Genomic DNA, 18,130 nt, shown 5'->3' on the forward strand with positions numbered 1-18,130 from the left:
TGTTTGATTTATTGCTATAGATGTTTTAGGGGGAATGGATCTCATCCAAAATTGTCAGAGTTCCATATCTGAAACAATCTTCTGCAAAGAATCACAGAATCACTAGGTTGGAAAAGACCCACTGGATCACGGACTCCAACCATTTCTATCAATCACTAAACCAGAAAGAAACTGTGTAAGTCACCTGGAAAAGACAGTGACTTGGAGAAGATTCAGCAGCCTAGAGAGAGCAATTCACCCCCAGAAAAAGTACTGGGCTTGACTTTCACATCCCCACCTCTTCACGTGTGTAATACACAGCCTAAACACCCCCATAATGTCAGTGTTATAGCCTACATAGAGGGAGAAGGGGTGGGGGGTGAGGGTGACTTTCCTAGGAGAAACGCAGAGGGGATCGGACTACCATGTCTGAAACTCCTTTGTCTTCACAACTGCAAGATGTGCCCATTTTACAAGCATTAGTTACTATACAGTCAACGGCACTAACAGCAAAGTGACCTTTGCCTCCAGAAGCTAATTTGGGCCTTGAAGAATTGAATTTTATTTAAAATTATATCTACATATACACATGCTAATAACACTGAGGAGAGTTGATTCGACATCACATCTAGCTTATATGGGCCAACACTTCCTACAGCGTATTTCCATTTGGAACAGAATTTTAAGCCCTATCTGTAAAGGGCAAAAAAGGGTCATGGATTTTGAAATAGGAGCAGGGCAACATCAGAACAGTGAAATGTCAAAATCTCTGAATCCCTGTGGGGATGAAGGGTAGATGCCAACCACTTCCCAAACCCACATCCTGCATTAGGTAAGAAGTGAAATGGAAAGGAGAGGAGTTAGTCATCCATTTGGGGAAACACCTTTAGATGGCAAAGAGGTTCAGATGGAGGGTTTGAGTGTCTGGCGTGAAGGAGCACCCTCACATGCCTCCTGTCAAGTGCCTGCTGCCTTCAGCCAATATCAGCGTAACAAAGGGCTACAGCCACACCATGCTTTCAGATAGGGCAGAAGACCACTTTAAAATCAAATTAGATCCCTCTGTTATTTTCTGCTCACAGCAGTTTTCAAAGCTTTCCACTTTTTCCCTCCCCAAACACAGAGGGACAACAGAAATAAGGCTTTATACTTGGCCAGCTATTCTTTCCAGCAACAAGATTCCTCCACTAACACCTCCAGAAAAGCTTGTAAGTGAGCAGAGAGCTCTACCATATGTAAGGTGTGCCAAAAAAAGGAAGCCTCTTCCCCACAGGGCTCCTTGGCTGGCAATACAATCTGCAACGACGTTAAAGAAGTGTTTCCACTGCACTGGGGAACTGCAGGTATTTGCACACCACTTGGGCTTGGCCAGGGTGTTTGGAAAGGAGAAGGCAGGAGGGCCGTTGGTGTAAAGGAATTTCCAAACTCTAAGGGCATATCATGTCTCAAGAAAGCTCCCTAAAGGCAGCTCAGAATCTAGAGAGGACAAATAAGGATGGGAATGAAAAGCCTAGTTTTGGGAGGCGATGAATGAAGATTAACTTAAACACAGCAAGATATAAAGCCAAGGCACGGCACAGTGTGGAAAATGGCATCGTTACTGCAGCAGAATAAAAATCCCCCAGCCTGGGACACATGACGTTAACACTCATTAACTCCCTTAGACTTGCACACAGCCTGTAGCTTATGGCTCCAGCAATAGGCTGAGATTCATTAAACCTGATTTTTACCTCTGTCCTGCTACTGTTCTGCTAGGCAACCTTGGAAAAAAATCCTTCCTCTGTGTCTGTCCTTCTCCTCTGATAAGTGGGGTGACACCACCACCCGCCCACCTTCAAAAAACAGTATTATACCAATAGACGAGATGGCTACTCAGGACCTTGCAAACATTAGGCATTACAAACCAGGAACACTTCCAGTTGTACAAAAGGCAGTATCGTAAGCTTAAATCACTGACTGTGATGTTACTGCCGCTCCTTTAACAACAATCACCATCTTCACAGTACAGGAATAGGAAAAGCAAGGAGTGGTGCCAGCATACATCAGTAAGAATTACACGTTTTCCCTAGGCTTCTAGGAAAGTATCAGCTCCCAGCTTTTCCTCTAACCACAAAACAGAACCTTTTCCTAACTCTTAGAAAGAAAAATCAGAGCCAAGGCAGGGACTGGGAACACAGCTCCTCTTCTGACCCTTCTCACTCCCAGCAGCATAGGGTCAAGGTTCTCTGGAGATGCTGGAGAATATTTCAGCAGGTAGAGCCTGCTGTGGAAACACAAAGACAGTCTAGGCAGGAACCAGGAGCGAGCAGTGCCCGTTTGACGGTGGGTGAAGCAAGACAGCACTGGGCACCAGGCAGAGAAAGCAAATTCGAGGGATGACTAACACAGGAACGTCAGGGCAGGCTGGATCATGCCAACTTTCATTTTCTGTGTCAATAAGAGCAACGGTTTTGACACAGTTCTGTGAAAAGTCAACAAAGGCAGCCCCCAAAAATGTTAAGCCTCCTGGATTGTTGTCAGAAGCAATACAAGGAATCTGGGGACTCTGCACCACCTCCTGGCCCTAGCTGCAGGACACATGGGTGGCTAAAACAACCCTGTCAAGGCAGTTACAGGGATGCTAGGAAGAACGTATGTTTGCCCAACTTCAGCTCGAAAAAACAAAAGACGACTGGATCTGTCTTGTGCCCAACTATGGCTGGTCTTCAACAAGGATTCCTAGATTTGGCCAACAAAGGACAGCCTGAGCTGCTAGCTAGACACCACTCCCTGTCTGAGCAGGATGATATGAAGAAATGAAGGAGGGAGGAGCACAGTCCAAACACACGCTCCCCATAGCCAAGCCAAGCAAGTTACCTACCTCCTGGTCTATTTTACAGCAGAAAGCCTTACCTCAGAAAAGCTTCTGGAAATGTGGAGGAAGAGATGGGGACAAATAACATGCCAAACTACGTCTCCGGGCTGGAGCTCTTTCAATGGCATAGACAGAAGTCAACCCTGGATTAGCCACCACCTCAACACTGCCCACGACTACAGCCTGAGCAAAGCTAGAGTAGATAAGCTGTACGAGTATCCTGTATAGCACAACGACATCCAAACTAAGCACAATCTTTAGGTACACCCACTACTAAATCACTACTAACAATGATTCTTACCCTACCCCTCTGGGCAAGGACAACTGTGCTGTGCAAAGAAGCAGTCCCACCATTTGGGGCCTCATCCCCCTACAAACGAGCATGAATTGAGAGCCCAATTCAGCCAATTAAAATGACTTCACAAAAGATGATTACATCTTGCAGGACGCCACTGAAGGCATGGTCTGTTTGCAGAGCTTCTGAGCCTGCGTGAAAGAAACCTCCTTCAGCCTGAGGGTACACTTGCACTGTGTTTCAGCACTGACAAGAAAGCTGGTGTAAGTAGCTTCCACCTCCACACCACGGTTCACCACTCTTGGTTGTGTCAACACAATTCTCAGCAAGCAAATAGCATCACTGGAAATCAAAACAACAAAAAAAAAGAATTTCCCTTTCTCCCCCCTTGCCAGCCTTTTGTCTTGGATACTTTCTGTGACCTAGTTCACAGCACAGCCCCAAACAACAACACTAACACAAGGGTGAATAGCAACGCAAGCAAACAGCAAGAGGGGAGCCAGGAATGTCTCCTCTGCTCCAACCACGACAATTGTGTAACTGCACACCAAGCCCTTTGCTCACAGTAGGGCAGACACTCTCTCTTTGCCTTTTCCTCACTCACTGATGACAGAAGGATGTCAAGTACTAGCACGGAAAACAATGCTAAGGATGCCCCAAAGGAAGTTTTGGGACCCCATTCTGGCAAGAAGGATGGCTGCATCCTGCAGAACAGCAGAGAAATGTAGTTACCCCAGAATACTACAGAGACCCCTGTGATTACAGTTTTTACGCAGCTACACAACTCATTGTAACTCCCACTTTTCATATGCTCATAAATCTCCAAAAAGAGTTCTTTTGAATTGTCGTTTTCCATGCTGGGAGTCCAGTCCCATCTCCAATGAAGTTTGCTTTGTGATCATCTTCAAGGGAGAACAATTTGGCTCCCAGCCTAAGGGAAATTTAAAGGAGCAAGTTACATCTTTAAATCAAAGAGGGCAAACGCAAACAAGAGCGCTCTTTTACATCTCATGCTTTCCCGATGGATTTTCCTCTGTGAAGCCGAGGCAAATAACTCCAAAGCTGCTCAGCTTTGAAATTCTTGTCTGTACATTTTCAGTCTTACCCCATTTAAAGCTTGCAATCAATTAGAGTTGATTTACCAGTCGGTTCATGAAGTTATATATATTTGGAAGTGCCATCTGGAGCACAAGCAGCCACAAGTGTCCATGAAGATGTGCGCACATTCAGCTCCACACGCTATCGGCCTCGCTTGTTAAATAGCACCAGCTGTCTATAGGGTAACGGATGCCCACAAGCTATCATGCTGAGAAATCTTTTTTGTTCGTTCAGTGAAATGAAGAGCTTTACAACTTAAAGACACAGAACCCTAAGGGCTAAGCTATGGGACAGCATTAGGGTTCAAGAGTAGAAATAACTAAAAGGTGGCTAGGCAGCGAGGAAGCCTTCCAACTCTGGTGTTTACTCGGCTGCACGGTATGGCTGCCATGTATGCCTATTATTCACTTCATAAAAATGAGAAGTTACGCAACTTGCTATGTTCAACTTCATATATAGTAAGGTAAGACCTATGAGCAATGCCACAGGAAGCTTTTGCTTCTGAATTTCCTGAGAAGGCCCTAGTCCAGCAATGTGATCCATGCTGATCTACTCATGTGGCCAAGCCTTTCAGTTTTAATGGCCAACGAGCTTAGGGAAACACGGCTTTTTCCAAAAGCTTTCTACTTACTTTTGCATGCTGTTAAATAAGGTTAGTTTTGGCCTTGAAAATACATATATATAAGCCAGGGCTTTTACCCTACAGCAGTGGCTCTTGATTTGCAAGCCCCTCATCCTAAAACAATGTTTAGTAGTCAGCAAATTCAAGCCTTCTAGCAAGAGGTTCTCTTTTCTTTCACATCTCCGAAGCTTCTTAGAAAGATTCCATAGACTCCCCTTGGGAATTTCCAGCCTCTGGGCTGAAATCTATTAGCCTACGACATGGATATTTCAAAAAGTCATTTGGTTTATTGAAGCAATCCATCTGCATATTTAATCTGAACACGCAACAACACAGGTCTGAAAACATACCAAAGCTGTTTCAATAACATAAATGCCTGGCCAAAACTATCATACAAGCAATTGGTGTTTTTAAATGGCAAGACCTTGCCTCTTGCCTCCTTGTTACACAGCTGGAAGTTGAGAAGTTCTCTGTGTGGGATCCATCAATCAACCCTTCCTTGGAGGAAGAGAGCCTGTGCCATCTAAGTTTCTGAAGAACAAAAAGCACTTTAAGTCTGTCATGCAAACGATACCTCAGTTGCCACCGTGTCAGACTGGTGAAAGCTTGCACTTCCCTGCCCATGTCTCTCCTGTGTCACTAGACCTTCAAGTCGCAACCTCTTAACCCCAGAGTCATGCAATGTGGTAGAAGGTATTGGGGCCTCACTCTCATGCCACTAAAGCACCTGGGACTGTGCACAGGAACACACTTTTCCACACTTACATTTTAAGACTTACAGCCTTACTGAAACAGAGAGGGGAAAGACACTTCCAAGACTCTTCAGACTTCGCCTGTCCAACCAGGCAATACCTGTACCTTGTGTTCAAAGTTTAGTTTTAGCCACAGCACTTCAGTAATGAGATAGCGTTAAAGGCTACAAACTGCAAAAGGTTTCTCTACTGAAAGTGCACACTCTCCTTCAGGATAGTACATATCTCCCTGCACTTTCTACTTGAATTTAAAATTAAGAAGTCTACAGACCCTGTTCAATCCCCAGTACGCAATATAGTAGGACTCCAAAGCATGGAGTCTCCCTTTTATCTCCCTCTTCTTGCTCAACTCTGTAAAAAGGCAATGCCATTCTGACCCTGCAAGGAGAAAGGGCAAAGGTGCTGACCCCTAAGGAAATAATAATTGATTTTTAATTTAACCCAAATCAGATCATTCTGAAGTAAAGACTAATGAGAAATCAAAAAAAGTCCTAAGACAGTTTTCACAGGGGGTTCACTTTCTCCTTCTGCCAAACTGCCTAGCGACAGCATCAGCTGCTGAGGAGCATGACACTTACCGCTTCCCACTAGCAGAACTGGAACCAGACCTAGTGGAAGATGTCCCTGCCGGTGGTGGGAAGCAAAGGTGAAACTAGATGATCTTTAAGGTCCCTTCCAACCCAAACCATTCTATGATCACATTTCTCCACTAAGGTCTGCCTTAAAGGTCCCTGTGCAGCAAAACATTCCCTATAGCAGCAAAGCCACATTTCTCATATCATTCTTTACTTTGGTTGTCAGAGATGAGGCTGGTAGGGAGGCAGGCTACCACAACGATATGTCACGCTGCTTTACTAGGACAACTGCAGACACCTTGGCAGCATTCTCCTAGTACGGTATCCTGGTCTCCCAAAGACAGAGCCCTTCCTAGGTTTACGTATCCATAAGACAAGGGCCACTAAGAACACTGCTACTACTAACCAAAACCAGAAAGCCAGCAGCAGCCACAGGGAGCTGCTGGCCAGTGACCATGGGCAGTTAGATACTTGCCTGGGCGGTTCTAACACAGGCTGGAATCCCTCCAAAATTTCAGCTCATAGGGAGCATTCTTAAGGGAGGCTTTCTGTAAGACTCCATTCACCATTTATTTTTCAAAATTAACAAGCGAGATGATCACAGAGCCCATGCTGGTCCCATAGCTGCGGCCAGCTATACAGCCAAACCCCAGAGGAGGAAAAGAGCCAAGCACAGTCAAAATGAAGTTCTTCAAAGATTGCAAAGCATTGCTTAAGTTCTCTTCTCCTCAAAGTCAGAATGCTGCTGGGATGGGCTCACAGGCAACAGTATTACAGAATACGCTCCGCAACATCCATAGTTACTCTTCCAGCCAGCGTAACTTAATTTCTTAACCCTCTGGAGCTGCAAAGGTCTTGTGGGCAAGTCATTATTGACAAATCCAGGGCCAAAAAAAAAAAAACCCACTGCTTCAATCAGTGACAGAATTGCCAAGTCTGCCTCTCCAGAGCAAAACCCTGCCATCAAGTTCACTCATGCTTTTCTTGACCCTGCAACCAAAGAGTTCAGCCCTCGGCAAAGAAGAGTTATTTTGCAGCCTTGACAATAGAAGGGAACAAGGCTGTTTCACCACGGCTCTCCAAGCGCACAGCTCGGGCAGTGGCTTTCCCCTCTGTTGGGAGCACTCAGCCCCATTCAGGTACCGTCCCAGCGCCGCTGAGACACCGGAGGAGACTGCTCTCAGCTGCTGCTGCTGGAGCAGGTTTCTCTCCAGCCGTGCGAGCTTTCCCAGGCTGGGAAGAAACAACCTACAAGCCTGCAACTTCATGCATCGCTTCAGCGACCAAACCTTCAGCTTCTAAGCAGAGAAGCGCGGTTGTGTGAGCGTTCCCACTCCTCCCTGAGTCACTTCTGTCCCCCCTCGCTGCCCAGCAGGACCTTCCCGGCCATAAATCACCTTGTTTTCTACAGCCCGAGCATACGAGGCACCGGCAGAACATTCAAGCTGGCGCGAATTCCCTGAATCCACTCGTGCCGGCGCACAAGCAGCACACGGGTCCCTCCGGAGGCACACGGCTTGGCAGGGAGCGCGCTGCCCACACCCACCGACAACGCCGGAACGGGCTTTTTTTTTACACCCCGGGAGGAAGCCGAGATCTCCCTCCTTCTTTCAACCTCTCCCTCCCTGCAGCTCAGCGCCTTCTGCACCGCGGCTCCCGCTGCAGCGTCCCTGTCGCCTCCCGGGCGGCACCGGGGATGCCCTACAGCCCCCTGGATGGCACCGGGGATGCCCTACAGCCCCTTGGATGGCACCGGGGATGCCCTACAGCCCCCGGCATGGCAACGGGGATGCCCTACAGCCCCCGGCATGGCAACGGGGATGCCCTACAGCCCCCCCGGACGGCATCAGGGATGCCCTACAGCCCCCTAGATGCCCTGTAGCCCCCAAGCGACACCGGGGATGCCCTGCATTCCCCTCAGGCGAGATCGGGGTTGCCGGGGCAACATTGGGGATGCCCTGCAGCCCACCAGGGAGGCACCGGGGATGCTCTGCAGCCTCCCCGGGATGTCCTGTCGTCCCCACAGGGCGACGCCAGGGATGCCTCGTCGCACCCCCACATGCCCTACAGCCCTCCCGGGGCGGCACAGGGGATGCCCTGCCGCCCCCTCGGATGCCCTGCAGCCTCCCGGGATGGCACCGGCGATGTCCCACCGTCGCCCAAGATGCCCTGCAACACCCCCCCGCCCCGAGATGCCAGCGGGGACGCCCTGCAGCTCCCCGGACGGCACCGGGGATGCCCTATGCCCGCTCCTCCTCTCTGCAGCCCGCTCACGGCAAGCGGCGCCGCAAAGCGCCGGGACAGAGCGGGGTCCCCCCTGCAGCCGGGGGTCCCCCACACCCCCCAGCCCGGGCAGAGACGGACGGACTCACCTCCCGGCCGCGGGCGCCCCATGCCGGCACCGCCCGCCGCCCCCCCCGCCCGGCGCCGCCGCTCCCGCAGCCGCCGCTTTCCGCTTCCTGTGGCCGCCCCGCCCCGCCCCGCCCCGCCCGCCGAGCGCGGGGGGCGCCCCCGCACCTGCCCCCGCCTCACCCGGCCCCGGGCGCCTCGCCCGCCCGCCCCCTGGGCCCCTCAGGGGTGGGGGCTCCGGCACACCCCCCCCCACCCCCGCCGGGAGCCGCCGCCAGTGCCCGGGAACCCTTTCGGTGAAGAGGTTTTTCCTGATAGCCGATCCGAACCTGCCCTGGCGCAGCTTGAGGCCGTTCCCTCTGTCCTGTCGCCTACCGGGGCAGGGGGACACCATGTCAGAGAATCACTAGGTTGGAAAAGACCTTTGAGATCGTTCAGGCCATCCATACCTGTCCACTACTAAACCAGCTCCCTCAGCACCTCATCTACTCGTCTTATAAATCCCTTCAGGGATGGGGACTCCACCACCTCCCTGGGCAGCCTCTGCCAGTGCCCGAGAACCCTCTCAGTAAAGAAAATTTTCCTGATACCTAATCTGAACGTGCCCTGGCACAACTTGAGGCTGTTCCCTCTCGTCCCATCACCTGTCACTTGGAAGAAGAGACTTTATTCACCATTTATGATCACAGAGTCCACGCTGCAGCCAGCTATACAGCCAAACCCCAGAGGAGGAAAAGAGCCAAGCAGAGTCAAAATGAAGCTCTTCAAAGACTGCAAAGCATTGCTGAAGTTCTTTTCTCTGTAACTCTTGGAAACTCTTCCATAACTCCTTGTTTAGCCTGGAGAAGAGGAGGCTGAGGGGAGACCTCATTGCTCTCTATAACTACCTGAAAGGAGGTTGTGGAGAGGAGGGTGCTGGCCTCTTCTCCCAAGTGGCAGGGGACAGGACAAGAGGGAATGGCCTCAAGCTCTGCCAGGAGAGGTTTAGGCTGGACATCAGGAAAAAATACTTCACAGAAAGGGTCATTGGGCACTGGAACAGGCTGCCCAGGGAGGTGGTTGAGTCACCTTCCCTGGAGGTGTTTAAGGCACAGGTGGACGAGGTGCTAAGAGGAATGGTTGGACTCGATGATCCGGTGGGTCTCTTCCAACCTGGTTATTCTATGATTCTAAAGTCAGGATGCCCCAGTGATGGGCAACAGCATTACAAAATACACTCCGCAACATCCATATTTCATCCAATGTAACTTAATTTCTTAACCCTCTGGAGCTGCAAAGTTCTTGTGGGCAAGTCATTATTGACAAACCCAGGGCCAAAAAGAACCCATTGCTTCAATCAATGAAAGAATTCCCAGCACCCACATCTCTACAACCACCTTTGAGTCAGCTGTAGAGAGCAATAAGGTCTCCCCTCAGCTTCCTTTTATCCAGGCTAAACAGCCCCAGTTCCGTCGTCTGCTCCTCATAACACTTGTGCTCTGGACCCTTCACCAACTTCATTGCTGTTCTCTGGACACACTTCACAGAATCACAGAATCACAGAATCACAGAATAACCAGGTTGGAAGAGACCCACCGGATCACCGAGTCCAACCGTTCCTACCAAACACTAAACCATATCCCTCAGCACCTCGTCCACCCGTGCCTTAAACACCTCCAGGGAAGGTGACTCAACCACCTCCCTGGGCAGCCTGTTCCAGTGCCCAATGACCCTTTCTGTAAAGAATTTTTTCCTAACGTCTAGCCTAAACCTCCGCTGTCGGAGCTTGAAGCCATTCCCTCTTGTCCTGTCCCCTGTCACTTGGGAGAAGAGGCCAGCACCCTCCTCTCTACAACCTCCTTTCAGGTAGTTGTAGAGAGCAATGAGGTCACCCCTCAGCCTCCTCTTCTCCAGGCTAAACAACCCCAGCTCTCTCAGCCGCTCCTCATAAGGCCTGTTCTCCAGCCCTTTCACCAGCTTAGTTGCTCTTCTCTGTACTCTCTCCAGAGCCTCAACATCCTTCTTGTGGTGAGGGGCCCAGAACTGAACACAGTATTCGAGGAGCGGTCTCACCAGCGCCAAGGACAGGGGCAACATCACTTCCCTGGTCCTGCTGGCCACACTGTTTCTGACACAGGCCAAGATGGCCAATGGCATGGCACACTGGGCACACTGCTGGCTCATGTTCAGTCAGCTGTCAACCAACACCCCCAGGTCCCTCTCCTCCAGGCAGCTTTCTAGACAGACTTCCCAAGCCTGTAGCACTGCAAGGGGTCATTGTGTCCCAGGTGCAGGACTCGGCACTTAGCCTTGTTTGACCTCAGCCCATCGATCCAGCCTGTGCAGATCCCTTTACAGAGACTCCCTACCCTCAAGAAGACCGACACTTCCTACCACCTTGGTGTCATCCACGAACTTATTAAGGGCACATTCAGTCCAGATCATTGATAAAGATATTGAACAGAACTGGACCCAGCACTGAGCCCTGGGGAACACCACTTGTGATTGGCCTCCAACTAGATTTAAGCCCATTTACCACTACTCTTTGTGCCTGGCTATCCAGCTGTTTATTTTCCCAGACGTCCTTTCACATCTCCTGTTGCTGCCCCTGTTTCCAAGACCTCCCTGTCTCCTACTCCCTGCTGCCCAGCTTCTGAGCCCCACAGACACTCTGATGCTGCGATATTCTGGCTTTGCAGCTCTCCTCCACCCAGTCTTGCACCTCAGGTCTTCTTAGACCATCACACTCTCCTCCAGCAGAAAGACGGGTCCCTTTGAGCTCTCCCATCCAGGAGAAGCACACTCTTGGGTCTTCTCCAAGGCCAAATATATTCCTAGGCACTATAATGCCTTCAGGACTGTTTACTCTGTTCCTCCACCCACCGCCTGCAGCTGCAGCACACTGCCTGTGGTCACAAGAGGTCTGCAATGAGGAATCATAGAATCATAGAATAACCGGGTTGGAAGAGACCCACTGGATCATCGAGTCCAACCATTCCTATCAAACACTAAACCATGCCCCTCAGCACCTCGTCCACCCGTGCCTTAAACACCTCCAGGGAAGGTGAATCAACCACCTCCCTGGGCAGCCTCTGCCAGTGCCCAATAACCCATTCTGTGAAAATTTTTTTCCTAATGTCCAGCCTAAACCTCTCCTGGCAGAGCTTGAGGCCATTCCCTCTTGTCCTGTCCCCTGTCACTTGGGAGAAGAGACCAGCACCCTCCTCTCTACAACCTCCTTTCAGGTAGCTGTAGAGAGCAATGAGGTCACCCCTCAGCCTCCTCTTCTCCAGGCTAAACAACCCCAGCTCCCTCAGCCACTCCTCGTAAGGCCTGTTCTCCAGCCCCTTCACCATCTTCATTGCTCTTCTCTGGACTTGCTGCAGAGCCGCATCATGGTTCTTGTGGTGAGGGGCCCAGAACTGAACACAGTATTCGAGGAGCGGTCTCACCAGTGCCGAGTACAGAGGGAGAATAACCTCCCTGGACCTGCTGGTCACGCCGTTTCTGATACAAGCCAAGATGCCATTGGCCTTCTTGGCCACCTGGGCACACTGCTGGCTCATGTTCAGTCGCTGTCAACCAACACACCCAGGTCCCTCTTCTCCAGGCAGCTTTCTAGACAGACTTCTCCTAGTCTGTAGCACTGCACAGGGTTGTTGTGCCCCAAGTGCAGGACCTGGCATTTGGCCTTGTTAAACCTCATGCCATTGGTCTCAGCCCAGCGGTCCAGCCTGTTCAGATCCCTTTGCAGAGCCTCCCTACCCTCCAGCAGATCGACACTTCCACCCAGCTTAGTGTCATCTGCAAACTTGCTAAGGGTGCACTCAATGCCTTCATCCAGGTCATTGATAAAGACATTGACCAGGGCTGGACCCAGCACTGAGCCCTGGGGAACCCCACTTGTCACTGGCCTCCAGCTGGATTTTACACCATTTACCACCACTAATGACCTCCTGCCCCCCAGGGAAAAGGGCCTGGTTAGCTCAAAGCCTCCAACAGGCTGCCCAAAGCTGCCTTAGGCACCAAATTCCTTACACCACTTGCTCTAGGCAGCTGGGAAGGAGGCAGAGTTCTGTATGCTGTGCAAATCACCTTTTCTGTATCCAAACGTTGCTCCTTATCATATCACCTCTGGGTTGTCTCCTAGACCTCCTAGATTCCAGTCCTGCACTTTGAACTACTCAGGAACAATCCAGTCTACAAAGGGAACAAGTGCCGAAGATACAGAAGTTATTCCAATCAGATATTTTCTATGTTGTGTTATTGTGACTTCCCTAGACTGCATCTTTGATTTCTCCCTTCTTATCTCCCCTTGCTCTCTTTTTCTAAAATAATGCCACAGTTCTATTCACAATGCTTGCCCCCTACTTGACATCCGTACTACATGAAATGACTTCATGATGGAACTGTCAACCAGGAATTAGAAGAAACGTTTCCATATCACTCTGATTCGGCTGTTAGATTACCTCCTGTTTTGCATGGTAGACACACTTACCTAAACCCAGGACTGACTGGAAGAGGCTGATATCAAGTGATAAGCTCCATCTTGTATTACGCATCAACATGTGTCTCAACTTGCTCAAGCTCTGAGTACTCTGCTGCATTCCAGGCATCGGCCCTGCCCTAGAAAGCATCTGACACCCTGCTGAAAGCCTGTCTCAGCATCGCTGGCTACTGATGGCTCCCCACGGCTCAACTGTCCCAACAGGGTTTGCTTCCTCCCTGCTCAGAGGTGGGGGAAGTGTGACAAAAGGCAACAGGCCATGCATTGGGCACAGGGGAGAAGTGAGATTTCACTCGTGCTGAGTGGGGAAGAGGACAAGGGGAGATGCTGCCCTGTCTGCAAGGCTACAGAAACTCGGGGGAAAACTTTGACTAGGGGACTTTTCAAAGGTCTTTAAGGGGACTTCCTTTGAAAGCAAGCAAGAAGCTCCACTGCCAAATTGTATTTCTTCCACTATGCTGCCCTGGCAGCTATTCAAGAAGATTTAGAGGATTTCTAAAGTACTAGTTTCATGGTCTAGAGCAGCAGGACTTCTTGCAATACCCCATGGAAAGGAACTTGCTAAGAAAGCTAAGCTGGGAGTGCACAAGAACCTCACAGAGGAGCACCACCTATACCCTGTCCAGACCTAGACCTGTTTGACCAGCAGTGAGGCCCACTTGCACTCAACTATGTCAAGCTGTCACACAGGATATTGGCAAAGGAGGAATACACTGAAGACAGGCTCAGGGGCAGAAGCTGAGACAGCTACCTCACATAATCTGTTTAAACTAGAGACAAGAGGAACCATTTCATGTAAGGCAAGCTATTTGTGTGGTAAGGTCACAGTTTAGAAAGTTGTGAAGTGCTGTGCTCCTGCTCAGTCCTGAATAGGGAAGATTAAAGCTGTTTAGAGGTTTGTTTTTAAAGTACTTGGAAAGGATCATATAGATTCACAGGAAAATTGTTTAAGCTGGAATGGATTTCTGGAGGTCCAATTTTCCCGCTCAAAACAGAGTCAACTACAGCAGGTTACTCAAAGCTGCGCAATGTCAGGTTTTGAGCATCTACAAAGACAGAGTCCAGAACCTACCTGGGCAACCTGTTTCAGTGTCTAACACCAGCATAGGAAAAATGGTATTTTTTTTTCTCACTTTTAAATAAAATTCTGTCTACTTCAGTTCATACCTGTTCCCTTTTTTCCTTTCCTGGAGACCACCAAGAAGAGTCTGGTTCAATTGTTTTACTTCATTCCATCTGGTATTTATACATGTTGATACACATTTACTCTCACTGTTTCTACTCTAAGACCTCTCTTCTCAAAGCTGAAAAATCCCAGCTCTCCCAGCCTCTCCTGGGATGCTAGATGCTCCAGTCCCTGAATCATTTTAGCAGACTTATACTGGACTCATCTCAGTCAAAGAAAGATGGTCTCTGGTCCAGAACGTAGTCTCTGTCTGCATTAATGCAAGATACCTTTACTGTCCTGTTTCCTTGTGATCTTCTCCCATTCCTGCTGACATAGTGGCTAGGGGATCTTTTAGGCAGGATCTGTAAGTGGTCAGTACATGGACTGGCACTGCTTTATGGCACACTCCAAGATTCATGAATAAACAGATGAAGAGATAAGACACTTGTATGAAGCCAGATCCAAACTTGGCCTGTTTCATCATGTGGCATGCAGAAAAGGAATACTATCTATGATTCTTCATCCTTTTCTGCAGCATACTTGCATGAGATCATAAATACCTTTGATTTGCTCATTACTTGTGTCTCTTCTCCTATTCAGAAAAAAACCCAAAAAACCCTGTCATGTGAATGCCGATGCTACAACCTCAAGTACATTGGAAGTAGCAGAGAAATACTAGTAGGCACTCTGAGCTTACTTCAGTAAATAAATTAATAAAACCATTCTTTTCTGCTCAAGGCAACAAAAACTGAGAGTTTTTCAGATCCTATAAGCTTTTGGCTTCCCTTAATACTACTTTGGTTTGTTTTTCCACAAAAACATGACTGAAATTCTCACTTTGCGTAGTTCCTCGAGGGGACTTTTTCTATCCATAACTTCGAAGAAATACTCAAGAAAATGCTAGGAACTACAAGCAGGAACATTCTTGAAATGTGAGGATCCAGACAACTTTTGTCGTCATCACATTTTCAGAATGAACGAGGTATCTTCCTTCAAATGCAATAGCATCTGACCAAGGCCAAGATGAGTGGATGGTAGAGCCCAGCACAGTAAGTACACGCTGACTCATTCATGCAAGGAATTCAAAGTGATAAAGAGGTTTGCTTTTTTAGAGGAAATACGCACCTGTAATTCTAGAAATCCCACTACTGCATTCCTCAGCCTTGTATTTTTCACTCTGTAAAATGTAAGTTGGACAGAAGACCAGGGAGAGATGGATTTTCCATCACAGCTGCGGAAAACAAGTGACCTTGGATGTACGAGAAGAGGTACTTTCCGGAACGTGGACATTATCCCTTCTTAAAACAAATCCCCTAGTGTTTTGAATCACTCTGCCTTACATTGTGGTTTGCTGATCACAGTGCATGACCAATGAGCTATCCAGCCAAATTAGCTAAATAAAGCTCTACACTGTCTCTCCTAGGGTAAAGCGGTGGGAGATTTCACACAACATGAAACATAGGTTACAATGTTAAGTCATCTCTTTGCACAAAGGTTTGCTTTTCTTTTTTTTTTTTTTAACTCTAAGACCATTAGATTCACTTGCTTTAAAATAAATCCATCCACTTACCCTTACATTTTCTAGTGATCATTCTTGTAAACCAGATTCTGCTTTGTTTGGAGACACATGCAACATTTTTGTTAAGATACCGAGGCTGAACTCACTGTAGATTCTCAATCACCCTGAGAACCACCCTTTCTTTCCCCAAAACCTAGACTCCACCTTCCCCAACACAGTGACATATCCAGATAATTTTTGTCTGTTGCAAAATTCAGTGACAAAATCACAAATCTATGCATGTCTGTAGAACCTCTTTGGTTTCGCCATTTTTTTTTTTTTGCTGTTTCCCAAGGAGGATGAAAGGATCACTCTTAAGTTACAGGCCATAGAGATTCCTCACCAAAGACAGAATTTGTCTGCACAATGCTTTGAGAATCGGAGACAGTGCAGTGTCAACTAAAAAACATAAGCATGAGCTGAGCCAGCACAAAACATAAGCGGGCTGAGCCAGCCCGCTTTTACATGGCTTCAGTTGGAGCCTCCAGCATGGAGTGAAAAGGAAAGTTTTTCACTGAGACTGGATGCCCCTTCATAGATCCTATCTGTATAGCTCATCTGAACTGTGTGTGATAGTGGTCTGTGCCACTGACCTCAATCTAGCGGCACGTATCTAAAGTCTAAGTAAATATCTAATGACAGATATGCACAAGAAGCCACATTTTAGCTCTTATGCTGCAGAGAATTTTGTTCAGAGGAAGAGAGAGGCCAGAGGGACACGACTACAAAAGAACACCTTCCTTCCCTTTTGGGGTGGTTGCTATTTAGAAAGGGAAAATACGTAGTACTGCACAGCTGAAGAAACAGCATGACACATTGTGCATAGCAACTTGCATAAAAGATACCAAGCCCTTTACGGAATTAATTATCCAAAATACACAATTTCTGCTGAAATAAAGAGAAATGGTGGTGGGCAGCAAACATTAGAAAAAATAATTGATTTGGCTGAGAGTCTACAAAATCCAGTTTGGGATTCACTTGAAATCTCTCTTCCATTTCAAAGCAGACACAAGTAGAACTTTTCTTTGAGTTCAGAAGATTTAAAGAATTTAAAGAATATTCTTTAAAAAGGTAAAAAAAAAAAACAACAAAAAAACCCCAGCAAAACCCCAAGCATTTCCAAAGTAAATTTAAAGACGAAAATACCTGTAAGGCTAAGAGGACTAGAGGAGGAAAAGAGAACATCTTTTATCTGACCTGCCTCTAAATTAGGGGGCTAGAATCTATTGCATACCATGTGTGTGCCATGAACCTCTCAGCTCCCCACGGATTTGATCCTAGAGGGTAAGGGACATCAACAGGCAGGCAGGCCCTCCTCTCCTTTAGAACCCTAGTTGGGGTGATAGCAGGGTAGGGGGTACAGGACAGAGGAAGAGAGACCTCAAATAGAAATACCTGGCTACATTGGTGGTAAATGCACTACTTCAACATACTGTGGAGAACTTGGCCACAGGTAAAATCCTGTCCACGTGTAACTGCATAGTGGCCAGAGAACATGTAGGCAGGCTAGGATTTGGCCATAGGTGTGTGTGAAACTACAAAACAAGACTGCACACATGGGAACATCTGGTAATGAAACCTTTTAAAAGGCAATGAATATACAGGACAAGAAGGGGTGGAGGAAGACAGCCTTGGGTCTGCAGACTGAAATTACAAGTTCAGTCAAATTGGCATAGAATAAAACAGAATTGGTGTTTTAATTCTGGCAAAGAGGGAGCATTTCTCCAGGTTGGAGACCACTGCCCTGCTCTCTGAAAGGAGGCTGAAGAGCAACATAAGCTGTTGCAGCTGATTAACAGTGCCACCAGCCGGTTTGCTGGAAGAGTGCCAGTTCTCATGACTTGGGGAAAACAAGGTAATGCACATCTACTAATCACCTTTCACCCCAGAAAAGTCTTCACAGTCAGACTCTGATCCTGCAAGCCCTTTGCCAAAAACAGAGGGGCTGTTCTCTGAGCTACTGCAAGAAAGGTCCTTCCCACAGAGGTGCTGTGCAGCACTAGCTTACCTGAGCTTCAGCAGGGTCAAAGCGGATAATGAATCACTTGGAGGTTTTCTGGTAAGGCTAAGAGTGAATGACAGAGCATCAGACTCAGAAGGGCTTTTTCTAGTGTGGAGCATGCCAGTCAGTGCGATGAGCCATGCTAGAATCAGGCCTGAAATTATCAAGTTACCAGATGGTGCTACAGAGGCAGTGCAAATGCAGCAAATGAGACATGTGCTGGCAATTAGATATTAAACACATTTTCCACTGCTTGTGGGGTGATTTACTATTGGAAGCTGAACTTTAAATAGAATTAAGTTTGACACCTCGCTGTCTTTCTGGTCAAAACACTTATTAGAAGAGCTACTGTTGCCTGGTTGTAGTACAAAATCCCTTAGGAATACAAAAAA

At 48.1% G+C, this 18,130-nt stretch overlaps 1 protein-coding gene across 1 annotated transcript in view; it reads right to left on the bottom strand.

Moving 5' to 3' along the window:
* The window catches only part of VANGL1 (VANGL planar cell polarity protein 1), a 46,285-nt gene extending 37,669 nt beyond the window's left edge, over window positions 1–8,616 (bottom strand). The window contains exon 1 of the mRNA XM_069866994.1: window positions 8,548–8,616. The gene's annotated coding sequence lies outside the window, so the exon portion shown is untranslated. The remainder of the gene's footprint in view (window positions 1–8,547) is intronic.
* Between the last annotated feature and the right edge of the window lie 9,514 nt (window positions 8,617–18,130).

Source organism: Phaenicophaeus curvirostris, chromosome 1 (assembly GCF_032191515.1).
Source record: "Phaenicophaeus curvirostris isolate KB17595 chromosome 1, BPBGC_Pcur_1.0, whole genome shotgun sequence".
Lineage (NCBI taxonomy): Eukaryota > Metazoa > Chordata > Aves > Cuculiformes > Cuculidae > Phaenicophaeus > Phaenicophaeus curvirostris.